The following is a 23,618-nucleotide window of genomic DNA, read 5'->3' on the forward strand; positions in this document are numbered from 1 at the left end:
GCAAGAGAATTAGATTTACAGTACTTGGAAAAGAAAACTTCCACCCAGCATATGGTGTAGGAAGGTCGAAAATGTTGCTTATATAGAGGCATTACCCAATTGGAAATTAAGACACGCAGAGTTAAAATTTAGAATTGGGTTAAACCTTGGTTATATGGACCCTAAAGTAAATGGTATTTAGAGATGACCATGGTTTATGTACATGTGGACTACAACAAAAGGGTAGCGCTCAACATATCTTAGTGGATTGCTTATGGTTGTTAGAAGTGCGTAAATATAAGGAATATAGTAATAATCGGGACCAAGCGCTGACATTATTAACAGATATGAGCTCTTTGAATGCAACTTGTGTGCTAGGCCGTTTTCTAGTTGCAACAAGAGATGCCTTAGCTGGACTTATGTAGGACTTACGGGCAAGAAGACAGTATATAAAGTTTAAAGTTAGGTATGTCGCTTTTTAGGCAAATTAATTATATTACAAAGAAGGTGCGGCATTATGCTATATATGTTGTATTATTGTCTAGTTAAATGCATAATGTAATTTATAGGATATGTTTAAATAGAGTTGAGGGTGTTAAAATATATGGGATTCTTTTTTAAGATACCTGGTATATATTGATAGGGGTCCTCCTCCACCTTGATATCGGTATAATTGGTTTAAGGGAAAAAGTGAAATAATTTACGTTAATTTTGCACAACCCTGTCTGTATTGTCTTTTTAGTATTTTAAGGTAATCTACATTTTATAACCTAAGTTTTATTATTCTTAATGAGTGTCAATTGTAATACTGTTTTATGATGCACTTTTATGGTCTAAAATAGACTGAATAAAGATATTTGACTGACTGAACCCCAATAAGCTCTCCAATTACACTGCAAGCAAGTAATCCCATGCTACATAAGGCGGATGCTCACTCAGGCAGCATATGCATGGTCCCACCGAGGTACACCAGTAATTGGTCACCAATTTGATACAAGTGGTTCTACTATGGTGATAGCAATGCCTACTAAACCTGCTTCTCTAAAAGTAGCTATATTCATTCTCAGCTAAAAAATGTCACGTTCTCCACAACCACATAATTTTATACTCAACTAATTCAGATAATGTACGACACTCACAGCAGAATGAACAAAATACCTTAAAGTGACACGAAAATACAATGACAACATATATTGTGCTCACTGATAATGTATCTTATTAGTTCAAGAAATTGCAAAATACTGGTTAACATTGTAACTATGTTTTACAATGTCTTACCAAATGTGATGCCCATGCGACTTTTAACTATTAGAAAGTCCTCGAGATGATGCCCATCTAGGATCACCAAGTCACACAATAGTTGGTCAATGTACAGCAAACAGAGTTTTAGAAGAAATACCTTATATAGCCTGATTTTAGATGCAAGTTGACCAAATACCATAGAAATTATTACACAAAGGATCCTGTTTCGTGATCGCACACCACTCTTAAAGCAATCTGGGGTGGAAAATTGACTTACACATATAGTGTTCTTTCAGCCACTAAGAGTCTTGTTATGGCAAAACACAAAAGCGAGACATTCAGGTCTATCTTCATGCAGCTACAACACAAATAAGACGCAGCATCTGATACATCAGACATAAGTTAAACTATAAGTAAACTACATGCGCATTCTTATTCTTGTCATATCTTTAGGACTTTTTGTGATTAAAGGTTTAGTAATCTTTAAAAAAAGTGATGACTGTTCTGAGTCCAAGGGTCAGGGACTCTGCCTATGAAAAATGGGTGAACTTCAGGCAACCAGAATCGGAGCTCATATCGCTGTCATTTCGCTCAATTCTCAGTCATGCAGCATACTGAGGCAAAGTAGTTCTTGATCAATCTGGAGTTGTTGGAGTCAAAATGAGGGTTTATTTCTTTCAGCCTTTGTTGCTGCTGCACTCTTCTAAACCAAGGTAAATAGCTTACAAGGATATCTCTTACAAAAAACTATAGTAAATTTGCAAGTATTTATGTGTCTTAGTAACCTTGGACGTACTGAACAAACCTTAAAGAGAATTAATCAAATAAACTTTGCAGAACATAAAAAGGGAGCAAACAAGTAACAGGCTACTAAAAGTGATACTACAAGCAATTAATCTGTTTTTAAACACTAGATGCACAAGATACAAGTAAGTCTCAAGGGGCTCGTAGAATAGCTCAAAACACATCTATCCCATATAGTAGTTGCATACAATTCAACATGGTAATTAACCGAGACAGGTGTGATATCTCCACTCTCAAACCATGGAACATTCCTGAAGAACGCATTCTTGCGATGTATATGTTCCAGTGATGGTGGTTGTGTGTGTAAATAGTGGAGTATGTATTGAAGCTTCGGTCTCCTGTGTAGGTCCCCTCATAAGGTTTGAAACAGAAAAAAATCCTATTGAGCGAAACAAGGAATGGCAATGGTTACTTGTGTACGTGTGAATAAATGACAGAAAATATCCTGAATGTATCTGACGCTTCTGCTACAACAAATCAGCCTTGATGAAAATACACGATCATGGAATCGCAAAATGAAACTGGCAGTGACCAAGACTATTGAGAGGCATAAATACTTACTAATTTACTTTAGGCTTTTTTTTAGGACCTCCTTTGATGCAATTTACCTTAGTTTATATGAGTACCAAAGCTCACTAGGGGTTACTGTGTGTTACTGGGTTGCCCTTCTTCATCGGTCGCTGCACTTTTGTACCTTCACTTGTATTCCTTTAACCAGCGCTTATTTCGAGCTGGTAGTTTCAGGTGCTTGGCACCTGCACTTAATTGTGATTCACAGTAACATCGGCACTTATGACAGTCTGCCACATGGTGGCGCGGTCTGTGCAATTTGGGCATGAACAGAAATGTTGTTTATTAATTCAATATACATTAAAAAAAATGTGAATACCTGCCGCCCAAGCCATTCTTATCGCTGCGGGGGCCTGGAAAAGGCTGAACTGTCACACTTGCAGGAGTGCTGTGGTTAGTAGTTGTGTAGGTACTGTCGCTGGTAGAGGTAATGGCTGGTTCAACCTGCAATGTCCTCCCGATGGGGGCCCTGGCACTTATTTTAATACATGCTGAGTACTGCCTTTATACTCTGCCATCAATTATTTTCATGATGTGTCCATATAAATAGGACAGTAAAAGTTGTCGCACCAAACCACCTTCATGTCTGACACAAATAAAAATAAAATAAAATAAAGGCCTTCATTCTGTTTCATACTATTTGCTATTACCCCAACTGTAAGAAAACAAACTCGGAATTTGCCTCAAAGTGGCAAAAGGGTTATCAAAAAGGACAAACTCCCAACAATCTGTTAATTACCTGCAGCAGCTGGTAACCATGGAGCAGGAGCTCTGAGGTGGAACACTGGAATGTTGGAACAAGCATGCCACACATTAGTCAGAAGCGTTTATCTGAGGGTCAAGCTAAGTCTTAGTTGAGTGAGCAATAACCTAGTGAGGAAATTGATGGGCAAGGGATGTAGGTCTGAGTAAAAAAAAAAAAAAAAAGACAAAGCCAATATGTCTGGCTTTAATGTGATAATGCATGGAAAAATGCATTGGTGCATGCCTGTAACTAGAACTTCGGACTTTCATGCTTGTTATGTATTAATCGGCAGGACTGTGCAGACAGGTGTGTGTGTGCTTGTGTACACAATGGGTTACTCACACACGAGTCATAATACATTAAAAAGTATGATTCAGTAAAAAAATGCTGTTTTTCTGCATTCAATGCATGGACGATACAAAGAATTTATTGAGCGACGATTCAAAGCATTTTATGAAGTGTAAAATAGCCCCTCGTGTACTAATGCAAGCACAGTATAAGAGGCCAAACGATACATAAAATAGCTAATAGCATGAGGTGATAGAGTGCAGCCACAGACCACTCTATGTGTATTTCAAAGAACTAGTAACAACAGGTTATACAGATAGCTGTACTGTCAGGCCACACTTAAGAAGAGAGAGGGGGTAATCCGAAGGACGTTTGACACTGTATCATAATATATAGATAGATCAGATGATGTGATTAGATTTTATTTGTCCTCTGTTTTTTTGCCGTGATTCATGTCACTTGTGTGTATGTGTGCTTAAGTAAGTATGGGCATGCACATGACTATTTCTCGATGGTATGAATGTAGTAATGAGCAATTGTGTTTCTGTTAACACGAATAGCGAGGACAGGAGATAAGCGTCAATCTTTTACCGGCACCCCCGAATTACATCTCTCTCAGTACCGTCTACTGGAATGTTGCTAATTGGTTAACAGATGTCGAGGGTGGACCGCAGGAATGGGCCCAGCGGTAACACGTATAATATCAGGTCTTCCCCAAAATAACTACTTCCTGATGCAAACATATGAACATATGTTTGAGAGGATACAAACGTATATCAAGGATAACTTGTGTGTAAATGCAGCAACCTGATTTTTTTTTTTTTTTTTACAGATCTCAAGTATATTACATTTGTGTACAAAAACAAAAACACACCCTTCTTTATTTAGCAATACGAATGCTGAAAAAACAATATCCAAAAAAAAGCTGGCTGAAGGAATCTCACTGGTTCTGAAAAGTTTTTTTTCGTGTTTAATATTCATAACGTGGTCCACCTCCTATCTTCTTTTCAGGAAATATCAGCAAAACAAACAAACCAGACTGGTTAATTAGTCACTCTAACGTGTCCTACCCTGCTGTATTGTATAATCTCACTGACGGTAAATGATGATGACACTGTAACAGGGTGAGGCAAGCAGCTTTAAATCAATGTGGTGGAAATTCATTGTGAGCTACGATTTAAATGGCCACTCCCGCTACAGAAAACTATTTTTGGCTGGCCAGGAAGAAAAGGCCTTTCAGCCTGGATGCTCTTAAATAGTGTACTCGCTATTAGAATTAAACAAAACCATGCTGGGGAGGATCAAGACCCTTGTATGCTAAACAAAGAATGCATGTTGACATACCTCTCCACGAAATGTCTCCTGTTGACTTGAATGGGATCACTTGCCCTGAAAACCTTCCTCAAAGTTTCATCTGAATTGATTGTTGTGTGGTCACCCACAAAACAATACAACTTCACCCACTCTGAGGACTCAAAATGTTAAAGAGGTATGTGTCATCCAGCAGCTTGCAAACCCTTATGAAGCATCTTCAAGATAGTCCTTCTTTGGAGGACTGCCACCTTGAGGTGGCTCAGGGGCGTTCGTGTCTCAGTGACCCGGAAATCTTTGCTGGTGGGAGCTTAGTCTACTGGTAGGGCCACCCAAGCTGGACCAGTGAAAGGGAAGAAACTAAACAAAGCACGATACACTGGTCCTCCAGGTTGGGTTTGGGGCACAAGACTAACAATCTTGTCTCATTTAAAAACACACATTTGTTACACAAGGACCACACAACTTCCTGGACACAAGGAACTGCTTAAGTCTCTGTACGAAACATGCATAATTAACAGTAGTCCAGACTGCAAGGAAAGTACTGACTGGATTACAGAAGTTCTAGTGCAAGACCACAATCTGATTCTGGAATGTACAGACTATGTATAATACAGCAAAGCTGAACCAAGTAGCATTTGAGGTGAGGGACTACATCCTTCGCATCCTGGGGAGTTAGCAACAGTAGGTGGACTGGATATGGCAGAATAACAACTACCACATGAGAAACAGTGCTGCACTCTGCAAGGGACAATGACCCACATTATGAGGGAGCAGCTATCATCTTTTGATTTCAACTCAATTAGGCATTTTCGTGTCCCTTTAGAGTCAGTCAATAGCTGACTGATGACAGCCAGAGTAAAAGGCAGTACCATCAATACCACCTTTATTCGGTGTTATGTTCCAACAAACGATGCAGAGGAAACAGTCAGACATGCTACCAACAGATACAACCTGAGCTTGAAGCCGTGTTGAATCACGACCTGAAGACTGCAATGGAAACCTTGAGTAGGAAATGACAACACAAACCATGAGAGCTTTAGGAAAGGAAGGTTGTGAAACAATGGACAAACACTGCTGGAATTTTGTGCCACAAAGGATCTGGTCAGAGGAGGGACTCTGCCCATGGTGATAATCACAGACTAACCTTGTTCTCACCCAATTGCAGAGAAGGAACTCAGATTGATCATCTGATAAGTGGCAGCTAGAGTCACTCCCTGCAAGACACTGGTGAGAGGAGGGGTGCAGATGACAACAGTGACTAGTCTTGTGAAAATAAAGCTCAGAAAAAACATAACACAAAACATCAGGATTACAGCACTTTGATGCGTCAAAATTATAGGACCAAAAGACGAACAAGGTTTTTGTGTTATAAATCAAACACAGGTTCCAGCTCCTGGCAGATGTGGATGATTAGTCTGAGCTAGCTGTAGATGCAGTCAACAAGAAATGGGGATAAGACTCTTCAATATATGTGAAGAGTAGTGGAACAACCCTGGGGACCAAACCAAGGAAGAGTAAAGGCCGGATAAGACAAGACTCATGGCAAGCTACTGAAGACAGGAGGACTCTTTGTCAAGCAGTCAGAGACTAACTTTTGTCCTGTACTGCCAGTAATTATTATTGAAAATAGACACCATGCAGGTGTAAATATCAATTGTGAAAAATCAGAACTCTTTTCGATTATAACAGAAACCAGGCAATTAGATCATGAATAACCAATGAGATGTTGTGCAGATTCTGTAAAGTATCTCAAAGACAAAATAAGCCTAAGCCTTGACACGGCAGTAGTAGAAAACAATTAAAAGGGATTTGAACAGACAAGGATGCAGGTGGATAGATGGATTAAACTTCCTCTCTCCACAGCAGGAGGAACCGCTCCTGTTAAAATGACTGTACTACTAAAGCACCAATATATCACTAAATGTGCAGAAGACGTTCTTCTCCAAGTTAAGGCCGCCAATACTAAAATTTGCAGAGGCTGTGCGATTGGCAAGAATATGCAGTTATGCCTTAGCCATTCAGAACAGCTTTATGGTACGAGATCTAGAGGTATAGTATTACTTTGCACAAGCACACTTTTCTGTATACTGATACAGACCCTCCCAGCAATTCCTCCACCAGGTAGTCAAAAAAGACCAGATTGATTGAGGACTATGAACAACTGCTCTAAATAGGCTGCCAAGGTGGTCACTGTAATGAACAACAACCAGGTATGGCACAGAATAGCAAATAAAGGAGAATATGATAAGCCATTCAAACCAGCATTTTCCTCTTTAAAACAACCCTATCCTCCCACTGACATTTGAGAAGAGAGTACAGACCATCTGTAGGAAAGTACCATCTTGCCTGGCATGTTACCCCCATATTTCACTGTATATATGTTGTTTTAGTCTATGTGTCACTGGGACCCTGCCATGCAGGGCCCCAGTGCTCATAAGTATGTGCCCTGTATGTGTTCCCTGTGTGATGCCTAACTGTCTCACTGAGGCTCTGCTAACCAGAACCTCAGTGGTTATGCTCTCTCTGCTTTCCAAATTTGTCACTAACAGGCTAGTGACTAAATTTACCAATTCACATTGGCATACTGGTATACCCATATAATTCCCTAGTATATGGTACTGAGGTACCGAGGGTATTGGGGTTCCAGGAGATCCCTATGGGCTGCAGCATTTCTTTTGCCACCCATAGGGAGCTCTGACAATTCTTACACAGGCCTGCCAGTGCAGCCTGAGTGAAATAACGTCCACGTTATTTCACAGCCATTTACCACTGCACTTAAGTAACTTATAAGTCACCTATATGTCTAACCTGCACCTGGTGAATGTTGGGTGCAAAGTTACTTAGTGTGTGGGCACCCTGGCACTAGCCAAGGTGCCCCCACATCGTTCAGGGCAAATTCCCCAGACTTTTGTGAGTGCGGGGACACCATTACACATGTGCACTATACATAGGTCACTACCTATGTATAGCGTCACAATGGTAACCCCAAACATGGCCATGTAACATGTCTAAGATCATGGAATTGTCCCCCCAATGCCATTCTGGCATTGGGGGGACAATTCCATGATCCCCCGGGTCTCTAGCATAGTACCCGGGTACTGCCAAACTGCCTTTCCGGGGTCTCCACTGTAGCTGCTGCCAACCCCTCAGACAGGTTTCTGCCATCCTGGGGTCCAGGCAGCCCTGGCCCAGGAAGGCAGAACAAAGGATTCCCTCTGAGAGAGGGTGTTACACCCTCTCCCTTTGGAAATAGGTGTGAAGGCTGGGGAGGAGTAGCCTCCCCCAGCCTCTGGAAATGCTTTGATGGGCACAGATGGTGCCCATCTCTGCATAAGCCAGTCTACACCGGTTCAGGGATCCCCCAGCCCTGCTCTGGCGCGAAACTGGACAAAGGAAAGGGGAGTGACCACTCCTCTGTCCTGCACCTCCCAGGGGAGGTGCCCAGAGCTCCTCCAGTGTGTCCCAGACCTCTGCCATCTTGGATTTAGAGGTGCTGGGGGCACACTGGAATGCTCTGAGTGGCCAGTGCCAGCAGGTGACGTCAGAGACTCCTTCTGATAGGCTCTTACCTGTCTTTGTAGCCAATCCTCCTTTGTTGGTAGCCAAACCTCCTTTTCTGGCGACTTAGGGTCTTTGCTTTGGGGAATTCTTTAGATAACGAATGCAAGAGCTCACCAGAGTTCCTCTGCATCTCCCTCTTCACCTTCTACCAAAGGATCGACCGCTGACTGGTCAGGACGCCTGCAAAACCGCAACAAAGTAGCAAGACGACTACCAGCAACATTGTAGCGCCTAATCCTGCCGGCTTTCTCGACTGTTTCTAGGTGGTGCATGCTCTGGGGGTAGCCTGCCTTCACCATGCACCAGAAGCTCCAAAGAAATCTCCAGTGGGTCGATGGAATCTTCCCCCTGCTAACGCAGGCATCAAAAGACTATCAATGGTCCTCTGAGTCCCCTCTCATCCTGACGAGCGTGGTCCCTGGAACCCAGCAACTCTGTCCAAGTGACTCCCACAGTCCAGTGACTCTTCAGTCCAAGTTTGGTGAAGGTAAGTCCTTGCCTCCCCATGCTAGACTGCATTGCTGGGTACCGCATGATTTGCAGCTGCTCCAGCTCCTGTGCACTCTTCCAGGTTTTCCTTCTTGCACAGCCAAGCCTGGGTCCCCGACACTCTATCCTGCAGTGCACAACCTTCTGAGTTTTTCTCCGGCGTCGTGGGACTCCCTTTTGTGACTTTGCGTGGACTCCGGTTCACTTTCCTTCCAAGTGCCTGTTCAGGTACTTTTGCGGGTGCTGCCTGCTTCTGTGAGGGCTGCCTGAGTTGCTGGGCGCCCTCTCTGTCTCCTCCTCCAAGTGGCGACATCCTGGTCCCTCCTGGGCCACAGCAACACCCAAAAACCTCTACTGCGACCCTTGCAGCTAGCAAGGCTTGTTTGCGGTCTTTCTGCGTGGGAACACCTCTTCAAGCTTCATCGCGACGTGGGACATCCATCCTCTAAAGGAGAAGTTTCTAGTCCTCTTCTTTCTTGCAGAACTCCAAGCTTCTTCCAACCGGTGGCAGCTTCCTTCCACCCTCAGCTGGCATTTCCTGGGCTCCTTCCCACCCTCGAAACGGTCACGACTATTGGACTTGGTCCCCTTGTCTTACAGGTACTCAGGTCCAGAAATCCACTGTTGTTGCATTGCTGGTGTTTGTTCTTTCTACAGAATCCCCCATCACGACTTCTGTGCTCTCTGGGGGTAGTAGGTGCACTTTACACCTACCTTTCAGGGTGTTGGGGTGGGCTATTTTTCTAACCCTCACTGTTTTCTTACAGTCCCAGCGACCCTCTACAAGCTCACATAGGTTTGGGGTCCATTCGTGGTTCACATTCCACTTTTGGAGTATATGGTTTGTGTTGCCCCTATACCTATGTGCTCCTACTGCAATCTATTGTAATTCTACACTGTTCGCATTACTTTTCTTGCTATTACTTACCTAATTTTGGTTTGTGTACATATATCTTGTGTATATAACTTATCCTCATACTGAGGGTACTCACTGAGATACTTTTGGCATATTGTCATAAAAATAAAGTACCTTTATTTTTATGGATCAAATCTGTTTATTGTTTTGAACATATAAACATACAATATACACTATACAATACACAGCACATCGCAGTACAGCAGAAAATATGTATCCCGCAAAACAGCTCCAGATCTACAGACATATGCCCCTCTAGTCAATCTCTAAACCTTGCTACAAGGAACCACACCAATAACCTCTTCTTTTCGATCCAATGACCAGGTGGGAAACGCTCAATAGTCTTTCAAACTGCGTGTCCCGTATAGAAGAAACCAAGCGAACATAAAAGTAAACACATACCAACAATGTTCCCCCTCCCGAGATCATATCAACCGTCTGTCTCTCCACTCCTCTACCTCTCCCCCGCCCAGCCTCCGCCACCCCGAATATCACTCCACACAACACGCTGATCAAGGTTCAGGTCAACCTCAAAATCCTCAAATAAGCCGGACATGTCAGCTCAGTAAATTCGACAGAGGATCCGGAGGAATGGCTTCCATAAAACCCCCAATTCTCCCATCCGCTGCTGAGCGGCCAGGGTGAGTTTCTCCATGGCGAGAATAAACCAAAGCTTCTGAAGCCACACGGTACGCATCGGAACCCTATCTGTACCCCACACTGCTAGAATGATCTGCACCGCTACGTTAAGTGCCAGGGCCATCTGTCTCCCCCTTAACGATCTCAGGGGAAAATTAAGGGGATTGGGCAGCCCTAGCAAGATGCACGACGGGAATCTGGGGATCTCAGTATGGAATGCTTTGTCAACCTCATCTAAAATGCTCTCCCAATAACGATGGGGCTTGGGACAATGCCAGAGTAGATGCACAAGCATGCCCGAATTCCCACACCCCCTCCAGCAAAGGCCAGATTTAACAGGGACCCATGCGTGTATTCGCGCCAGAGTGTAATACCAGTAGGACGCCACCTTATAAGATGTCTCCGTCCCTGCTGCATTATAGGCTGTGTGATGTATTCTGTAAAATATACTGTCCCACTCCTCATCCGAAAATTCCCTCTCCAACTCCCTCTCCCATCTCAACTGTCCCCTAGACTTAGGAGGGCGCTTCTCCCCATGCAGGAGCCGATAAAGTTCTGAAATGACTCTTATCATCTTTCTTTAGCAACAGCTATTTCTCGAATGACGTAAGAGGCCTATCCATTAAGTCCCTGTTAGCCGGCAGCAAAGCCCAGTGCCGTACCTGGTAGTACATCAGCCTATCCGCCTCTGACAAGCTGTACGCCTCCCTCATCTGATCAAAAGACAACACCCCTTGTTCATCAAAGAGGCCTTCCCACCCTCTTGCAACCCACCTCGTACCAGCGTCTCAGACTTTCCAGACGGAGCCCGGGCTCGAAGTCAGGATTCACGCCTATGGGGGTCATCGGAGACGGGAAGGACGTCAGACCCAGTCGGCAGGCCACCGTGTCCCATATGCGTAACGTTGCTCCTGTGATTGGAGAAGAATAAAGTCCACCTGCCCTATGTCGACGTCGAAGCCAAGGCTCCTTCCATATAGGAGAGCCCGCCACCGCCTGATCCATAAAGCACCAATGTTTCTCAGTAAGTGGACGATTCCACTCTAAAACAAAACGCAGCTGCGCCGCCTGAAAATATCACAGAATACATGGGATCGCCAGCCCTCCCTCACTCTTAGAGAGATATAAAACCTGTTGCGGGAGACGCGCCGGCCGACCCTCCCATACAAATCTCAGAATCGCTGACTGAAGAGTGGCTATCTTACGCGGACGTGGGGTCAGCGGAAGTGCTTGAAACACAGAGTATACGCAGCAGGATTGTCATCTTGACCGCCGCTACCCTGCCCAGCCAAGACAGCTTATGTCTTCCCCACGACTGAGTCCCGCTGTACTTCACGGACTAATTTTGTATAATTCAACCCTGCCATTGTTTTAATAGGGGTCGCTAGCTCAACCCCTAGATAGGAGAGGCGCGAGGATGACCAAAGAAAGGGGTATCTAGCTCTCAAGTCTGCCTCATGATCCGGGCTTATCGACAAGCTAAGAACCTGAGACTTTTGCATGTTGACCCCCAAATCCCGAGACCTGTCCGAACTCGCGGGCTCCGCAAGGGTAAATATAACATCATCTGCATACAGGGTGATGAGATGATGGTCTCTGCCAAATTTCACACCGGTAACAGAGGGGCTATGCCACAGCCTCTGTGCGAGGGGTTCCATATATAGCGCAAACAAGAGGGGCGAAAGGGGGCATCCCTGTCTAGTTCCACGCCTAACCAGGAACGGCAGGGAAAGCACACCATTAACTCAAACCGCCGCCCTGGGAGACTGATAGGCGCATCGGACCCAAGAACTAAATCCGGGGCCCAGTCCTAATCGCTCCAGTACCCTAAAAAGATATGGCCAATGAACCCTACTGAATGCTTTTTCAGCATCAACAGAGAGGAAGAGCGCCTCCCTACGGGATCGGACAAGTGCAGGAGTCGTTTTGTGTTTTCGCTACATTGTCGGTTGGGTATAAAACCCGATTGATCCGGATCAATAAGACCCGGCATATAAAGACTGAAGCGGTAAGCAAGAATGCCAGTGAACAGCTTGGCATCTATATTCAGGAGCGAGATCGGCCTATATGAAGCACACTCCTCCGGGTCCTTACCCGGCTTATGAATAACTGTAATGGTAGCGTCCAGCATACTAGGCGTCAGGACTCCCGACGTCCGAAAGGAATTGAAAAGCCGCACCAAAGCGGGGCGAGCTCCACACAGTCTTATAGAATAGAGCCGTAAACCCATCAGGGCCCGGAGACTTCCCAACCTTTAGTCGAGAAATTGCCGATATAACCTCTTCCGACCTGATCGGTTGGTCCAGCAAGGACGCCTCCCTCTCGCCTAGAGGCGTGATTGCTATGCCCTCTAAAAATGAATCCAGGGCCGAGTCGTCCCGCTCATCGGCCGTGTACAACCCCCGGTAGAACTCCGCAAATGCCTCTGCAATCTGATCACTCGCACACGCTTCGGTTCCAGAAGGGGTACGTATAAATTTTATCGCCGGCACTGCCCTCGCAACCGGTGCGCCAAGATCTTTCCACACTTATTGCTCCCAACATAGAATTTATGCTTAAGTCGCAGAACCGCATACTCTGCTCTATCCCAGTCTAGTCGTTTCAGCTGTTGCCTCACCTTCTCTAATTCCCACCAGATTCTAGGCGCGCCAGTAGGTTTATGGGAACGCTCCAGCAAAGCAACCCTCTGCTCCAGCTCCTCCCTCACCTCCCTCCTTGCTTTATTATCTCTCGCGGACAGTGCCATCACCTCGCCCTGCACTACCGCCTTCAGAGCCTCCCACACCGTCTCCAAAGGGGTATTGCCATCGTCGTTAAAGCTAAGGTAGTCCGTGATCGCGCACCGGAGCGACTTCACCACCGACTGAAGCAAAGAATCCCTAAAGCGCCAGCTCGGAGTACCCACCCGGCCCACCCCCACGGCAACCTCTACAGTAATAGGAGCATGATCAGTCAAGGCCCTGGGCTCAATCGTGGCCTCCTTGACCCGGGACATGAATTCCTGCGAGGGCAGAAAATAAATCCAGGCGTGCATAAGTCTTGGTTACCGCCGAGAAAAAGGAGTAATCCCAGAGCATGGGGTGCAACTTTCTCCACACATCCTCCAACCCACATTCAACCAGCCACTGACGCCCCACCTCCGACAATGCCCCCGCCTGCCCGAAGCGTTGACCCGAGCGGTCAAGCTCATTATCCATCACTAAATCAAAATCTCCTCCTACCAACATGGCACTATCTGGTGAGCTAAGTATTGGGGAAACCGCCTGCCTCAGGAAGGCTTCCTGCTGGGAATTCGGAGCATAAAGGGAAGCAACAGTGAAGGAGAAAGCCCCTAGTTTTATTCTAATAGCCAGAAACCTGCCTTGCACTTTGTGAATCTTCCCCACTATCTTCCCAGTAAAGGTCCTCGAAAGCGTTATTGCCACCCCCGCATGCTTCGTAGCTGCTGAAGACCAAAATTGCCTAGGAAACCATCCTGAACGCATGCGAAATGTGTCTTTATGCAACAAGTGTGTCTCTTGTAATAAACAGATATGACTCCCAGATTTCTCCAGATCCGCGGAGGGACCAGGATCCAGAACAGCATCCCAGTCTCTCCACCTCACATGGTCAAACCGGCATGGCCTCTAGAGACCAGACTCGGAGGGAAGCATTCCAACATGTAACCATAATGCACAACAGGTGCTCATAACAGTAAGGTCCTCTCACACACATCCCTAAGAGGTAAAAGTCCCAACAGGGCAGTAGAACCACACAAGTACGTCCACCAAGTCCACCGGCTCCGGCGCCCAGGCCCCACTCTAGGGGCCGCAGGACCACGACAAGCGAGTCCCAGCCGACCAGCGACTCTCCGCCACTCCTCATTTAGGCACTTGTCACAGCTGCCACACTGCTCACAGCCGATTGGTGCTCCGAGAACTGCTCTAGCGCAGTAGGGCGCTGCTGTTTCCCTCTTCTCTCCTTCCTCCGCCACCGTGGACGATCTCTGCCCGCTAGGCCCCAGCTTCAAACCCGGATCCTGGATATCCTCCTTCAATCCCAAGATCCGGTTTGCCTCAGTTATAGACTTCACCTGGTGAAGCTGATCCTCCCAGCGGAACGGGTGTCCCCATGAGTAGGAAACAGCATGCGCACGCAGATGCTCTGTGATCGATTTAAACTTGCGCCGCCTTTGCAAAGTCCGAACCGAAAGGTCCTGATATAGCTGGAGGTGATGTCCCCTAAACTGGACCTGTGGAAGATTGCGTGCATTTTGCAGTATGCTTTCTTTCAGCCCAAAATTGTGGACGCATGCCAAGATATCCGGCGGGCGATCCCCAACACCGCCAGAGCAGCCCACTCGATGAACTCTATCCAGGATAATCTCCCGAGACTCCTCTAGATCAAGGACCGAGCGGAACAGCGCCACTACAAAGTCTCCAATTTCCTCCTTCTCAACTCCGATCGGCACTCCTCTAATGCGAATGTTATGCCTGTGCGACCAGTTCTCCGGGTCTTCCACCGTCATCTGAAGGAGATTCTGCTGCTCCCGCAAGCGTATAACCTCCTGTTGCAGATCCGCCACCTCCTCGCTGCGGGCAATTTCACCGTCCTCAATCTGTGCCATATGCTCGCCCAGGGATGTAAGCTCAACCCGCAACTCCTTCACCTCTTGGGAGATGTCTTTGCGGAGTTCCTGTAAATCACTCTGGAGCGATTCGAACAAGGAGGTAAGAAAGCCCTTAGTGACTGGGGCAGCTTCGTCCTCTGCCATCTCTCGCTGGGCCTCCGGAGACCTCGGGGTCGGCAGGTCCTCAGGGGCCCCTCCCAGAGCCTGGCGCGCCCCCCGGTCAGCATATCTCTTACCGTCCGGTCTCGCTTCGGCTTGGAGGCCGCCATCCCCTCTGCTCTCTCACTGCAGGTGTTCAAGTAGTTCAATGGGACCTCGTCGCATCGTCACCGTAGGCTGCGTCTCCCGGGCACACCCACCAGCAGCTACCAGCCTTCCACTGCCGGGCAGACCAGGAGCCTCCTCCGCGATATCGCTCACCTCCGCTTCAAGGAAGGCCACCACGGGCCACCTGCACCACTGATCGGTGGCCCAGATCCACTGCGCAACCACAGGGTCCTCCGTATTAGCGCCAGGCGACCCCAGAGCGCTCCCTTCCACTCGTCGTCCTCACTGGGGCTCCTCTCCAAAGGGCCAAGCATGGCAGGCGTAGTCGTCCCTATGGCCTCAGCACCCGGTTCAACATTGGGCCCTCATCTCGGGCCCCGCCTTACCGCGAAGGCGCAGCCCTCTCCAAGGCGCCACCGCGACCAGCCAGCCGTCCACCAGGCCCGAGGGCCGCCACGCGGCACAAACCGCGGCCGACCGCTCCCGCCAACAGCAGGCTCCAAGCAAGGGCGCCTGGCTCCACATACGTTGCCGATCCGGCTCTATCGGGCCCCCAATGCCCCACCGCACCAGGTGTTACGGCGGGACTCCACAGGGCAGCTATTGCCATGGCCGCAAAGCACTTCAGGGCTCGGGCGGTGTAGCTCGGACCAACGCGTTCGCTCACGCCGCCATCTTGGCCACGCCCCGTACCTTTATTTTTAGTAAGTCTGTATTGTGTTTTCTTAGGATATTGTGCACATGACACCAGTGGTATAGTAGGAGCTTTACATGTCTCCTAGTTCAGCCTAAGCTGCTTTGCCATAGCTACCTTCTATCAGTCTAAGCTGCTAGAAACACCTCTTCTACACTAATAAGGGATAACTGGACCTGGCACAAGGTGTAAGTACCTCTGGTACCCACTACAACCCAGGCCAGCCTCCTACACCATCTTAATGTGAGCTGGACTGCTAAATATTGGCCATAAAAGCCTCTGGAAAGTTCTAGCTACAAACTGTCGGTATCTCTACTGCAACCAGGCAAAAAAGATCTCTAGGACTAGCAGACACAAGGTAATACAATTTAGCACCACAAACCATCAATCATCAGTTGTCATTTCCTTCAGATGTCCATTTTTAACACCGCTCATTTATCATGTACTTTTGGTTTCACAGTTGTCAGTCCGCAATTGCAGGGGTTCTAGTACCTTGCCTGTGCGGTATTATGAAAGTTATTAGGTCTTCATACTGTAGTGTTGAGCTTAATATTAATGTATGACGCACTGGGGCCCACATATCTGTAGGTCTGGCTGTTGTTTGCAGTAATGTTGTTTGTGCCTTGGCAACATCATTACATACAGCTGTGTCTTGTAGCTAGTATTCAGTCTGTTTAGCCCACCTTACACTCATGTCATCCCTATTAGTCTTCAGTGTAAAAGAAATACCCTACAGCATGATGTCCCCGCTTTTCTTATTGTGGAAATCACATCTATCACCTCAAAAATCCAAGATGACAAATGCCCTGCTAGATGGGTCATGATTACACAGCAGCATATCCACTTCCAGTTTACTAATCCACTATCTTGCAAAACACAAAAAATCATCACACACAAAGAAACATGTAAGAGTACGTCTTGGATATAATAATACTATGTCTGGATAAGAGCAGTTCCCAGAAAAAGTAACAAGGGATCTATATTTCTTTGTGTTTGACTGTTCCAGGAAAATCCAAGAAAATCTACTTTCCTTAAATAAATTATTTTAATGCTCTAAAAGATGTGGTAGGACAGATGGTCCCTCTGTTGTTTTTTAAAAATAATAATCTGCTTTCAGGCAAAGGTGCAACTTATCACTAAACTACCCAGGTCTTCCTAAAGTGTAACTGTTAAACAATTAAATACAACCGGTTTTGAGATTTGGAAGTTTTTGACAGAATGAAAAAGCTTTCACCTTTCCTCTCAATGGCTCATATAAGGATGAGAAATTAATATAGGTCGAATTACAAATTAGATACCGTAGGCAGGAAAGTTCAGCAGCCGATGACCCCAAAGGATTCATGAGGCATATTTGGCTGCAAGGGGAACAAGCATTTGCAATGCAAAGGGTTTCGTGTTTGCTCAAGTTAGAGCTATTAGCGTTGTAAACTCCTAACCAGACTTTTCTTGCCACATAAACTGGAAATTAAAATTAAAACAGTTTCACATAAGAGACCTGATTCATAGTGCCACGGCCGCCATGAGCATCAGCGTGAAGAGAGAACAGAAAAGGAAAAATAAGTTCGCTTGCAGTCAAACTTATTGGCAAATGTCAGTGCTTGAAATGGAAAAACAGAAGAGCAGGTATTTTGTACCAGAGTACCTGCTTATTTCTGCAAAGTGCCAGTACTCTCCAATTGAAAGTATTACGTTTTTCTCAAGAAAGTGCAGGTACTCTCCCTTTCCAAATAAAAAATTGCTGGTACTCTGTACCCAACAGTACCAGCCCATTTAAAGCATCGGCAATTATCCACGTAACAGGGGCAATGGGGGAGGTTTTGTTACTGTCTTGGCCAAGGAGGGACAAACGTAAACCATTTACCAATGTCAAAGGATTTTTGAAGGGCAAGCCCACCAACAAGTGTTAGTGAAGGGCGTAAGATGGGTGTTGTTAAAAGCCCAGATACATACCAACACGTCAGAAAAGCAGCGCTGGCATGCTGCTATGCTTGACCTAAAAATACTGTGCTTTCGTCATATATCCCACATACAAAAATGGCCCAGAGGAGTGGCCTATATTCTACTTATATTAGACTCTTTATTCTTATTTTACACTTACTGTCCCTGTCTCATGACCAATTGCATTTTACGCAGCATATAAGCACCGACCTCACTGAATGGCAGACGTCAACACCCTGGTCGTTCTAAAAGCTAAAATACTGGATGACATGGAGAGGAAAACATTGCATGGGCTAGGTGAGATCACCTACCCTTGCCTTTCATTAGCACGAGAAAACTCTGAACTGTTTCATACTGTGCCCACGACTCTAGTCTCTTATTGAAGGTGGTGAAGGGAAAAGTGGCAGTCCATCCAGGTGATTTTCCAAATAATACACTGAGGATGATAGTCTTCAAGATAGCCAACTGAAACCAAGAACTAGTGAATGTGTTTTTTTTTTTTTTTAAAACACAGAGTAGGTATGATTGGATTTAGGAGACCCCTGTAGCCAACCTGGCTGCCTGATTTTTCGATTAACAGATAACAAGGGAAAGAGAATTAGCACAGTGGAGTATACGTCTAGTGACCACAAACAATGTCACTTCTGCCCAACAAGGTTAGGTGGTGTACAATTGTCTTGCAAATTTTCATCCAGGAGGGGCACACTGATCTTGTCAATACAACTTTAATTAAGACTGATGTTAGAAAACAGAGTAAAAACAATTTCTAGTTTTGAAAATTTCCTCATGGTTTAAACTTCAAAGTAGCATTGCTACATACACTCTTATCATTATGGTAACACCTGTTTATTATTAGAAACAGGAGAGCCTATCTTAACACACCATTAGTTGACTTTAGAGATCAGTGATCCACTAAAAACGTATGAAAGACTAAGTTAATACTAACATGTTAGATGCTGGAACAAAATGAATACTCCTTTTATGAATGACTGATCATGATTTAACGTTTTTGCAAGCACTGCTGAGGTTGCAGCTGCATAACTGATATACCAAAAGACGCAATTCACATGTAAAATAATGCATTGGCAAGTCCCATGTGGTAGGTTTTTGATTGTACACTCGTGGCTAATGAACCCGCAAGAGCTGAGCTAGGCTACATCAGCCATAACGGTGAAAATGCCTCCACAAATGTATTTCCTTTTTCCCACAAAAATAAATAGCATATGCATAAGAGATATGAGCAGATGTGCTAAATAACTGTGATGACCAAAATAATACTTTACCACTGAAGTTTCAGCTGTTGTGATACAAAAGATGCTACTATACACAATTCAACAACACCTCTTGCAACAAACTCCACAAAATAGAAGAATCCGATGGATTCTAAACTGTAACGTTTTAACAGATCTCAAATTTAATGAGCTAATGGCCTAGCCGACATAGCTAAAGGATGCAAAGGATTCAAAGTAGCAGTGTGGCGGGTTTGAACCTTTACATAACAATGGATCCCTAAATTGACAGTCTGGAACGGGAAACCCGCAAAAAAAAAAAAAAACTAAATTCAATGATTACTTTCTCAAAAGTTAATAGAATGATATACACACGTTTAAAATCGTTCTTCTTTCGACACTAGTAAAACACTCGATACATAAAGATTTTCAAATTAAAATTAAATATATTAACATTTTAAGTTTAAGACCTCTTTCTTTTATTTACAGTATTTCGAACACCAGAATTATAATAAAAAACAGGAAAACGTAACAAAAACCCACCATCGAGAACTACGGCAGAAACACTGGAGAGAGGCTGCAAAAGTGCGATCTAAAAAATCCTATCGGCTAGGGCAGGTACAATACTAAGGGCAAAGTCTTGCACCTTTTACAACAGTGTGATTCTTTTGTGCATTCATGTTTAACAACCCCCCTGTAACAAAACAGCCCATATATCACGTCAAGTGAAAGCGATAAATGCCAACCACGGAACGTATTCAAATCTTAGTCAAACGAACCGCAAAGCAGATTTATCGCAAGGATTTATAGGTGCATCTTTTAAGTGTAAACCAACAAAAGAAAAGCTGAGTTAGGAAACTAAAATTAAAGTATGAAAAATACCTACATTGTTAATAGACTCAGTTATAGTATTTTCATTACATGTTTAGAACAATAACACCTGTTTCCACATAAACAAACTGTAAACGCCCTCGACGGGAAAGTAAAAACTTTCACCGGAACTGTAATCTCTATGTAAAGGCAATTACCAATAGGCACAGCGGGTAGGTTGTTAGTAATCGGTGAATTTACCAGACTGTCCCGCAACGCTGTGACAATCACTCGCATTTGTGGTGACAGAAAGAAACCCACCAATAAACCACACTAAGTACCTCATAGTTGTTTAAGATGGCCGGCGTTAACCATGAAACCGATGCGCGCATGCGTCCGTTCGACGTGACAGGCCTTGGAGATTACACAAGCGCAGGACTATGAATGTGCGTCTGACGTATTGTGGCATCCCCAAACAGGGATGATTTCTTGGATCGTCGCACTTGAAAACAAAATGCGTTGCCATGACAACTCGTAGTCGGAAATACTTTGGCATGGAGCACGATTTAAGTGATGACACTAGGTGTTGGCTCTAGTACTAAGACGCAGTCTTAAAAGGTTAATATTATGTTTTGTAAGCGGAACAGCGAAGCTAATAAGTCCGGCTTTACTTATCCATTCTTGTATTTATTTATTTTGTGGGGGCCATGGAGCACGCACACTTTTTACAGTGGGGGTGTGGATGTTTTTTCCAGCAATACAAATGGTAGCAGGAGGTGCACCGTGACTTCTGTAAGTGAGATGTAAGGTGGCGGGGAAGGGGTCGTCTCTACAAGGGGCAGGAACAAAACGGTATAACAGAGTCCTTTCTATTAGTAATGGAATATATAATTAAGGGCCTAGCTTAAAAAATGTGGCTACAACACTGTTTCTCACAGGGTGCCAACTGAACAGTATTATGGTGCCTTTTTTGCATTCAGACAGATCACAAAACAAGCAACGCATAAAATAAACCTGAACTATTGACTTTGCCAACGCTTGTTCGCTGGATCAGATAAATGAACAAAATCAATAATTTTGTTGCAAATAATTAGAATTTAAAATGTTTTCATTCTGAAAATAGGAGATTACGAATTAAACATTACTAAGGAATACATGGCAACATTTAAGAGAAAAGTGGGAGATTTCTGGAAAGAAAAAAAAAAAAGAACTGGGAGAAGGTATTTCCCCTATTGACTTCTATTGGTGCCTGAATCAGGGTACTGTTTATGTATGAGATTAGCAAATCTGCAGTATCGGATATTAGATACACAAATGTACATTTTTTTTTTCCCTTACTTGTTAGGAGCACGGAGAAAGCGCTACGGCAGGCAGAGAGAGAAAGAGTGATTCATGTGCTGTGCACTAGCCTGCAGTGTGCAGGTTACTGGCAGCGCATACCAGGGGCGGCTCCTTTATTAGGGCGGAGGAGCGTCACCCCCCCCTCCCCACCAGCTGAAAAACCTTTACAAGAAAAGAATAATAAACTGTGTTTATTATCATTTATTTGTAAAATGGCAGGGCCATATGGGGTGACGAGCAGTGAGGGGCACATCACAGCACTCCCCCTCTCAGTGTGCATGCATGTTTCGCCGTCCATCTTGGCCTGGCCAAACACATTGGCGCAGCAGGCTCTTTCCAGCCCGGCACTGTGTTGCCGAGCTGGAAAGAGCATGCACAGGCTCCCAGTCTGCCTGGGAGCGCCCTGATTGGGTGCTCCCAGCCAATCCTGATGCTGCTCTGAGCAGCATCAGGATTGGCCGCAGCGCAGGCTGTGAGCCTGTACCTGCAGGAGAGGAGCGGTGTGTGGTGTCAGCAGCAGCTCAACTGCGGAGTCCCCCAAGGATCCTCACTGAGTCCCACACTGTTCAACGTATACACGGCCCCTCTTGCTGCCATCGTCAGAAGCCACAGTATGAACATCATGTAATATGCTGATGAAACAACTAATTTCCCTCACCAAAGACCCGGACACGGGCAAAAGGATCTTTCACGCAGGAATGGAAGCAGTTGCCACCTGGATGAGAGAAAGCTGCCTCAAGCTAAACTCTGACAAGATGGAGCTCATCATCTTCAGAAATGCCACCTCAGCTTGGGGCGACTCCTGATGGCCCACATCCATCAGCACTCCCCCCTTCACCGACTAAGCATGCCCACAACTTAGGAATCATCCTCAACTCCTCCCTATCCATGACCCACCAGGTAAACTCTGTCTCCTCCTTCTCCTCCTGCTGCTGCTGGCACATACTCTGAAAACTCCAGAAACTCTTCAGATGGATCTCAGCAGACTGCCACAGGATAGTCACCCACGCCTTAGTTACGAAAAAGCTTGACTATGGCAACACCCTCTATGCCGGCACCTCAACTAGGAACATCAAAAAACTTCAACTCATCCAGAGTGCCACCACCAGACCCATTCTGGGCCTCCCTCACCGAAAACACATCTCCCAACACCTGAGGACCCTCCACTGGCTACCGGTCGAGAAGCGAATCACCTTCAAGCTTCTCACCTACACGTACAAGGTCATGCAGAATGCAGGACCAGACTAGCTGAACCACTGTGTCTCCTTCCACACCCCGCCAGATCTCTCTGCTCCACCCAGATGGCTCTGGCCACCGTCCCTCGCATCTACAAAACCCCCACCAGAGGATGATCTTTTAGCTACACTGCAGTGAAGAGCTGGAACAACCTCCCCTTGCACCTCAGACAAAGCCAGTCGCTCACCATCTTCAGGAAGAACTTCAAGCGGTGGCTCTTCAGATGAGAACCCCCCCAACCCTAGCTCCTTGAGACACTCGCCGGTGAGTAACCGTACTTTCCAAATACTGATTGATTTGTTGATTGAGCTATCGAGGGGAATTTTTTTATTTTTATTAATTGAATGTTTATTCCCACCCCGTGCATTGCAACTGGTGCATACTCCACATTACAAAAGACCAGGCCCTGTCATCTGAAGCCCGCAGATGAATTAGGTTTTTACATGAAGGAATCAGGAGGATGGGGACTAGCCTTGAAATCGGTGGTCCCCCACCTGAATCGGGAAGGTTGGCATATGTGCTAAGGGTTGTGGAGCAGGCAGTGACGTTAAGAGTGTCTCTTGCACTTGTGGTCTCCACCTCACACCACTTTCCACTGCATGACTCTCAATCTGTTAAACACTTATTTCCTTTTACCTTTCTGAAATCATACACCTGCACATCGAATACCTCACCTCTTCCTCTTCCTCTTCCTCTTCAGCATCATTGTCAAAACCTCTTTCAGAGGGCCACGGGGAAAGAAGGAGTTTATTGGCCCAACAGTGGGTTTTGTAACCTTTTATTCCTGATGTCACAGGGTCTGACATATAATGGGTCTTGAGTAACAGAGCCAAGTACTACCAATTCAGCACTTGGTTCTGTGCTAGTGAGGGTCCATAAAACAAACAAAAAAAAAAAAGAGTGGCCAAAGATGGCCTTGGTGGAAAACTGCTATTGACATTGATAGG

General features: G+C 45.6%; 1 protein-coding gene across 6 annotated transcripts in view; it reads right to left on the reverse strand.

Moving 5' to 3' along the window:
* The window catches only part of KIAA1671 (KIAA1671 ortholog), a 650,892-nt gene that overhangs the window by 560,807 nt on the left and 66,467 nt on the right, over positions 1-23,618 (reverse strand). The window contains exon 1 of one of the 6 annotated variants that reach the window (XM_069214711.1): positions 20,436-20,471. The exons of 4 other annotated variants lie outside the window; for them this stretch is intronic. The gene's annotated coding sequence lies outside the window, so the exon portion shown is untranslated. One more of the 6 variants, XM_069214710.1, reaches the window with a different exon arrangement.

Source organism: Pleurodeles waltl, chromosome 11 (genome assembly GCF_031143425.1).
Source record: "Pleurodeles waltl isolate 20211129_DDA chromosome 11, aPleWal1.hap1.20221129, whole genome shotgun sequence".
NCBI lineage: Eukaryota > Metazoa > Chordata > Amphibia > Caudata > Salamandridae > Pleurodeles > Pleurodeles waltl.